The sequence below is a fragment of the Acartia tonsa genome, chromosome 10, assembly GCF_053477335.1.
Source record: "Acartia tonsa isolate MP-2025a chromosome 10, ASM5347733v1, whole genome shotgun sequence".
NCBI classification, from domain to species: Eukaryota; Metazoa; Arthropoda; class Copepoda; order Calanoida; family Acartiidae; genus Acartia; species Acartia tonsa.
Window position 1 is genome coordinate 41,483,759 of NC_137269.1, and position 7,577 is coordinate 41,491,335.

At 32.0% G+C, this 7,577-nt stretch overlaps 1 long non-coding RNA gene across 1 annotated transcript; it reads right to left on the reverse strand.

Moving 5' to 3' along the window:
- Positions 1–721: 721 nt before the first annotated feature.
- Positions 722–2,524, reverse strand: LOC145329287 (uncharacterized). Its single transcript, XR_013882851.1, has 3 exons — positions 2,388–2,524; positions 1,134–1,173; positions 722–814 (listed from the first exon to the last, which is right to left on the reverse strand). It is a non-coding gene; the product is annotated as an uncharacterized LOC145329287 (long non-coding RNA).
- Between the last annotated feature and the right edge of the window lie 5,053 nt (positions 2,525–7,577).

Below are 7,577 nucleotides of genomic sequence, written 5' to 3' on the forward strand. Positions count from 1 at the left end.
TAAATTTGAGGAAGTATTTTTTTTTTTGGGGGGGGGAATCTTTCAGTTCAAACAAACAATCATCCTGTTACTTTATTATAAGGATTTTTAGCCTTTATTACCGCAGTTACTATTTATTTATGAAATGTATGTCTGTCCGTCCGTATTTTGCGCCATCCTCAAACAGCAACATTACTATAACTAACTATATCCAATTTCCCAGGGAGGGAGGGGCCATTGCACTGTTTATTACACTAGTCCCCAAAGTTTAATTGTAACGTTTCCTCATTCGTTGGCTTAACAACTTTGGGAACGTTTCATGATTGGTTGATTCATTAAGTAGAGTGTCCAAGCGTTTCAACCACTATTTCTAATCTACAAAAACGGATAATAATGCCTATCATCATTTGGAATGTACATCAATTTATCGGCCATTGTCTTTCCCTTTAGATCCATGCAATTTCCATAAATGTTATTTCTAAAATGCAAACATAAGTACATACTACTATAGTATAGATGTATAACTAGACAACTACCTGGATCCCCCTGTTGAAGACCTTTTCCATCTGCTAGCAAATTGCTTTTTGCTCTTTTGTAGTAACTTGGTGTGTTAAAATTCCAGACGCCATTAGTTGATTTCCATAAACCTAATTGAAAGTTAACACAGGGCTCTCGGGAAGAGGGCTTACAGTTAATTAAACCCTTCCCCCTCTATTATTTTACTCTAATACTAAAAGCGTTCCTTTAGCCTGGCTATCTACTGTATCTTGTTTGGGCGAATCACTATTGAAAAATGGATTTGTTTTGTCTGTGTCATCTAAAGTTGTCTCAGTTTCTGAAAAAAAATATTAAAACTATTAAAATTAAAGTAAAAAATTGATTTTGCGAAGCAGAATTTACCTTTTAACTATGTATACAGCAAAGCATTTTAATACTCACCTGTTTTAAGGCCTAAGAATTCTACAGCAACACAGAAACAATGTGAGATACATGAAGCAGCTTGTTGTGCCTAATACAATGACGTCATACAATACAAATGAGCACTGATAGGCCAGTGTACATTGCAATTGACCAATGGTAAAATGTATACTGGCCTTTCATTGGTCATGACGTATTTTTTCATTTGGCACTATAAGCTGCTTCGAACTACATACCTTGTCGAGTTTCTTCCGTTTTCTCTTCTTCATGTTTTACCTTAATATTTGAGTTTATTCATTTTTTTGTTGATGCTTTTAAACACAAAATTTTCTCAAGACTTTTTATTTTACGTGCATTTTAAAACAATGAAATTAGACATTATTTTGTCTGTCTTTTCTGGACTTTTCCTAATGTCTTGTTCTTTGTTTGGTTAAAAGAAAAAACATTCATAAATGTAAATATTTAGAAAGTTAGAATTAACATGACTTTTTTTTAGAAAGACAATGAACTATTAGCGTTAGGGGGGGGGGGTATACCCTCTTATTATTAAAATTAGAAAGGTTTGCTTTCCACTTATTTTCATCCTTGAGGGTTTGAACCCCTCTGTGGCAAAATCATGTGCACGCCACTGCAATGAACTTTTTAAAAAAATCCTTAAGATTTATTTATTTATGCTGTTCTACTATTCCAATTCCATATAAAATAATTTAAGTACTATACACAATTTTGCACTAATATTACAATAAAAATAATATAATTATTACCAGTATTGTTAGCCCGGGCCTTCGGCCCCTTGGAGGCGAGCAAAACTGGTTTTAATTTTATATATTTATTGTACAATTCGATGAAAAAACTATTCTTTTTATTATTGCACAAAACATGAAATCATAATTTAACTTCTAGCACTGACAGACGTATAGAACAATCTAAAATGTAGAAAACCTTCGCTATATATAAACAAGGATGACATCCATAAAAGCGAAACTTCGAAACGGTAGGACAGACGGACATTAACACTTTTAAAGTGTAAGAACTAAATAATCAGAATATAAATGAATAAGATTTAAAGCAAAATTGTAAGTAAATTTGTTTATAAACTTCTTGATACAGGATAATGCTTATGGACATACTTACATTTTTAGGATTATAGAGTTGCTTCGATAATAATATTGTACTTTGTTTTCCCAGGAATCAGTATACCACAAATAGAACAATCGGATAATTAGATCACATAAAAATTTGTTGGTAAAAAAGTAAAAATTAGCATGTTTAAAATGGGCGTACGGACATTCTGGTAATGATTATAGAGTTTCTACGCTTTCTAAATCGTACCTAACTACCATACAGGAATCACCATGCAAAGTTTGAAATCGATAGGACAATTATAACATGCCTAAATTACCGAAAAAACCTATCCGTCTCGGACGGACGGAAGGACGGACGGACCGACCCTAATTAAAGAAAAGCTTCGCTTTTAAAAATAATCCAACCTCATTAACGTTGGTGGGTTCGATCATGCTCTACAATATTCTCTTTCTCAATTTCAATCTCATTTTTATACAAAACTGTCCTGAAAGCAATATCCTATTATATAAAATAGTAAGCATTTTTTTCTGTAGCAAAGGATCTTGCTAACCCCTGAACCGATAAAGTTATCCTTCACAGTGAGGCTTCATATAGGTCCCAGGATGGTTTTAGGTTATTTAATTTTGATGAATAATTTTGGGTTTGGTTTTAAGCTATTTTTCTGCTCATTCATATCCCTTCAAATATAGAGACCCTAGATGCTAGGGGAGCAGTCGCTAGTTTACCTATAAAGTACTTTGGAGCAGGGAGGAAGGGGACATTGAGCTTTTTAATATACTATACCCCAAAGTCTTATAATAGCGTTTGCTTATTCGTTTGCTCAACAACCGTTGGGACTTTTATTGAAGTGTGATTGCTTATTTCATTTGGATGAGCGTCCAAACATTTTAATCACTAATAGCAATCTACAGAAGGGACAATTTGTGTATCCTCATTGTGGATGTACTTCAAAGTCATTAAAGAATGTTATTGCTAATAAGACGTTTTAATATAAAAGTACAAGTTATTTTTACTTTTTGATATATAAAACGTCATTAATTGCAGGTGTTCCATTGTATTAGGGTAGGTTTAAGGCTATTTTAGTGAAAGGTCAGTTTAAATTTGTATAGATCAAAAAATTTACATTCCTTTTATCTATCTATAGAACATCTCGCTAACCACAGAATTGAAATGCTTCTTATTTGAAGTTTAGCTCCTTATAGGTTTATACTAGGGGCGCAGTCGCTGGCAGTATTGTTAAGGGATATTCTTTCCAAATAGGAGACAGGACCCTGAAGCTCTAGTGGCACTTTAAATGTTGTCTATAATTTTCTAATAATTTTTATGTTGCGTTCAAGTCTCTACGTAAATTTTCTTCGATCTTTTTGTGATTTCTCTTGGGAGGGTGGTGGTACTCTCCCCCAAAATAGTTATAAGCCTACCCGGGACAGACATTGTTCTACTTTGTATTATAGATAAAAAATGGATAGATTCTAAAACTTATGGCGGAAGTATCCGGAATGATGTCATTCGGGATACTAGTTTTAAAGATTTATACTTTTTTTATAGGCACTATAAAGAGCTGATTCATGACCCCTAGAATATTTTTAAGCCCGACGTACAAAATTAACATAATTATTTAAAAACTGTATAGTTCTCTAAAAATAAATATTTATATTCACAGAATTATCAACATTTTTTTAGAAATATGAATCATTTTATATAAACAAGGATGAAAAAATGCTGAATATCGCAGCAAATAAAAATTTAAAAATCTAATTGTAGAAATATTTTATGTTGTTATTTTATGGTTAGTTCTCTTGCAGGGATGTAAAGGGATAAGACAATAGCCAATAAATTTATGTTTATCCCAAATGGTAATACACAAAATTACTCCATCTATAGATTACAATTAGTGGTTGAAACGTTTGGACACTCAACTAAATGAAACAAACAATTAAAATTCAATAAAAAGTCCCTAAAGTTATTTAGCCAACAGATAAAAAACGTTTTTTTGGGACTAGTGTAATAATCAACCCATTGTCCCCTATCTCTCTCCGGAATATGACAGAAATAGTAAGGTCAAAGATAAATAAATCTTCAATCTCCAATATTTATTATCTATTCATAATTTCACCAATATAAAATTCGGGAAATGATAATTTATCATCCATTGCCATGTCACTAAAATCCCCAAGATAATGATAACTGATTTTTCTCGGAAGTCCAAAGTGTCAAAAATTTGTGATAACTTTTGGTGATGTTCATGTAATAAATAATACTTGGAAATTATATTAGCAGATAACTAATCCTTATACAATAAATGCAATAAAGTAAAAATAATTCATTAAATCTCTACGACGGCTATTCAATTATACCACAGAAACAATTTTTCGTTATGTAATCATACTGGAAAAATCATGTATAGCATCGAATTACAGACAAATTTCCACGAATATTAAAATAAGAATTATAAAATTAATGACAATTTTGTTATCACGGGCCTTCGGCCCTCTGTGCTAACAAAACTAGTTATATATATATTAATGTCTTTCATTTTAATTTCCGCGGAAAGCTGTCTATAATACAATGCTATAAATAACTATTAATTTGCCCTTTTTATGGGAACATAATTTTTACGCACTATTAGCCATTAGGCGGAAATAGCAAGATTTTTATTTAGTATTTGCGTCTTCAAAGACGCACAAGGAACTATTTTAAAAGTACATAATTAACTTATGAATTCTTTCCCTTAATATGCCTAAAGGGCACAGAAATCACTCCCCCCCCCCTTTTTATTTTTGAGAAGGGGCAGTTTTTCCTTAAAAACCTCGTGAGAAGCCCTAACCATGCAGGTCTTATACTAATGGTGCCCTAACACTGTTATAACCTAACCAAACATGGTCTATCTAAAGTAAAACACACAAAAAACTACCACCCCCCTTTCTCCTTAATTTTAATTTAATTTAAATGGGGGGGGGGGTTGAATGCTTGCATAGACACTTTAAAGGGAAACCGCTTCCTTACTTATAGAAGACTATTGCGTATATTATTTTACTTCGAGACTAGACAGCTACACCGCTTCTGTAATCTGTCAAAATTTACATCATTTTGTCGATATGCAATGTTTTTTTTTTCGTCGACTAGATGGTCGTTGCTGACATTATGTCGAAATTAACTATAATTTACATCGTTATTTGGCATTAATATAAAAAATATATATTCTATTATATTAAGTAGTAAGGATTTTTTTGTCTGTTTCTTAAGATTTCGACAACTACTAAACTAACTGAGTGCTTCATTCTATGAAAACTTGTCATAGGTACCAGGATGGTTTTGGGCCAGCCTCTTTTAAATATTAGGATGTTTTTAGGATATTTATTTCCTAACCCCTTAGAATACAGAGCTACTAGATGCTATGGCACATCTACTAGTATGTCATATATTGTATATAGCACACTTTTCTGAAGACAAAAATCCATAAAAAAAATTTCAGCCGCTATTTTAATATCAAAGCAGCCTTCCTAGACGAGCCAGAATGTCCGTAAGTCCATTTTGAACATAACGATTTTTAACTTTTTTACCACCAAACTTTTGAATAGTTCTGACACTCTACAAGTGTTAATGTTCGTTTGTCCTAATGTTTCAGAGCCTCGCTTTTATGAATGTTGTGATCCCTTTTCTTTAAAAGTTTCTTGAACTTATTCGTCTGATTTTAACAAAGTGTACAATTAATATAAAAAAGGATGACAACATCCATAAAAGCGAAGCACTGAAACGGTAGGAAAAACGAACATTAAAACTTGTATAGTGTCAGAACTAAATAATCAGAATATAAATGTATAAGAGTCGAAGCAAAATTGTATGTAAGTTGAAAAACTGCTTGATACAGGATAATGTTTATGGACGTACTTACATTTTTAGGACTTGATTATGGAGTTACTTCGCTTGTAATATTGTCCCAGGAATCAGTATACCAAAAATCAGATCAACCGGATAATTAGATCACATAAAAATTTGTTGTTAAAAAAGTAAAAAAATCAACACGTTTAAAATGAACTTACGGACATTTTGGTAATGATTACAGAGTTGCTACGCTTTCTAAATCGTACCTTACTACTACAGGAATCACCATGCAAAGTTTAAAATCTATGGGACAATTCTGACATGCCTAAATAAACGAAAAAAGCTATCAGCTCCAGACGTACGGAAGGACGGACGGACCGACCCTAATTATAGAAAAGCTTCGCTTTTAAAAATCAAAGTTCAAAATATACGATCAAGTCTCATTTATAAATATTCTATTCTTGAGAAATCTTAAGATTTCTCAGAAAGTACAATTTAACTAAAAATAGCAAATATTTTTATTTGATACAAAAATCAAGAAAATTGCAAATCTTGTTATTAAAATGTGATTATTACTATGAAAGATCGGTAAAAGTTTTTGTTAACCCCTTCAATCCCACAATTTCTCTGATATCCCTTGAAAATGAACCCCTTACAAATATCTGTGCACACCAACTGTTAATATAAATGGTACCCAATGTTTTATGAGTAAGATTACACTTTGGCTCAAACATTTTGGATACTTTTTTATTTAATGTTGATTGTGTTATACAATTTTTGGTACCAAAACCTTTCTGTCATAATTTTATTCGACATAGATTAGAGTAAAACACTATAGGGAGAAAGGGTTAAGTAGCTGTATCTCCCCATCGCAACCGTCTTGTGCAACCTTCCTATTGGGTCATTGGAAATCAACCAATGGTGTCGCTTATATTAACACAGCAAAGTAGCAGAAAATAATTTAGAAGCAGACGAAAAAGGTCTTTGATAAATGAAGGGAGGTAGTTGTCTGTATATACATCTATACTATAGATGTGTTCGATTGAGGTGGTAATTTTGTTTATCGTAATCAGGGGTGTAAATCAATTTCAAGTCCATTGTCTAATTATTGGAAAGAATCGGACTTGAGAAATAAAGTTTTATTTGTTTGTCCATAAAGATCTCACTTTTTATAGAAGCTGTAATTTGGTCCTAGGTTTTAGGCTGTTTTATTGCCTCCCCTACCTCTAAATGCAAGCCTGTAATAATTTACTACAAAATCTTATTAACTTTATTTGATTGATCACTGAAAATAAAATCTGGAAAAAACTAATAGAAATGATTATTATGGAAATACCAACATACAAGGATGACAACATTCATAAGTAGCGAAGCTCTGGGAAAAATGATCTATAGAGTATACTATAAAAAACTTCAATAATAAAAAATCACGAAACCTTTTAAAAATGTATGATGGTCTTTTGAAGCATAAAGCTAATAAGAAAAACGTTAAAATCAAAATTTGTTTTGGCATCCCAACCAATGGCGAGTCTTTAGAAAACTAGGTAAAAATATGTAGAATAATGACTATTTAATCACTAAAAATTCCACCCGTTCATCTTGCCTTGAACAGGAGTTAAGATATTACAAAAAACTTTAAAAACTAGGAATTGATCTTGCACCCCAACCAATAAGGGTATCGTAATAAAACTTGATGGAAATATGTAGAGTTTAAACTTATTCAATTCCTGAAAATTTCAGCTGTCTATCTTTTATAGGGATCGAAAAAA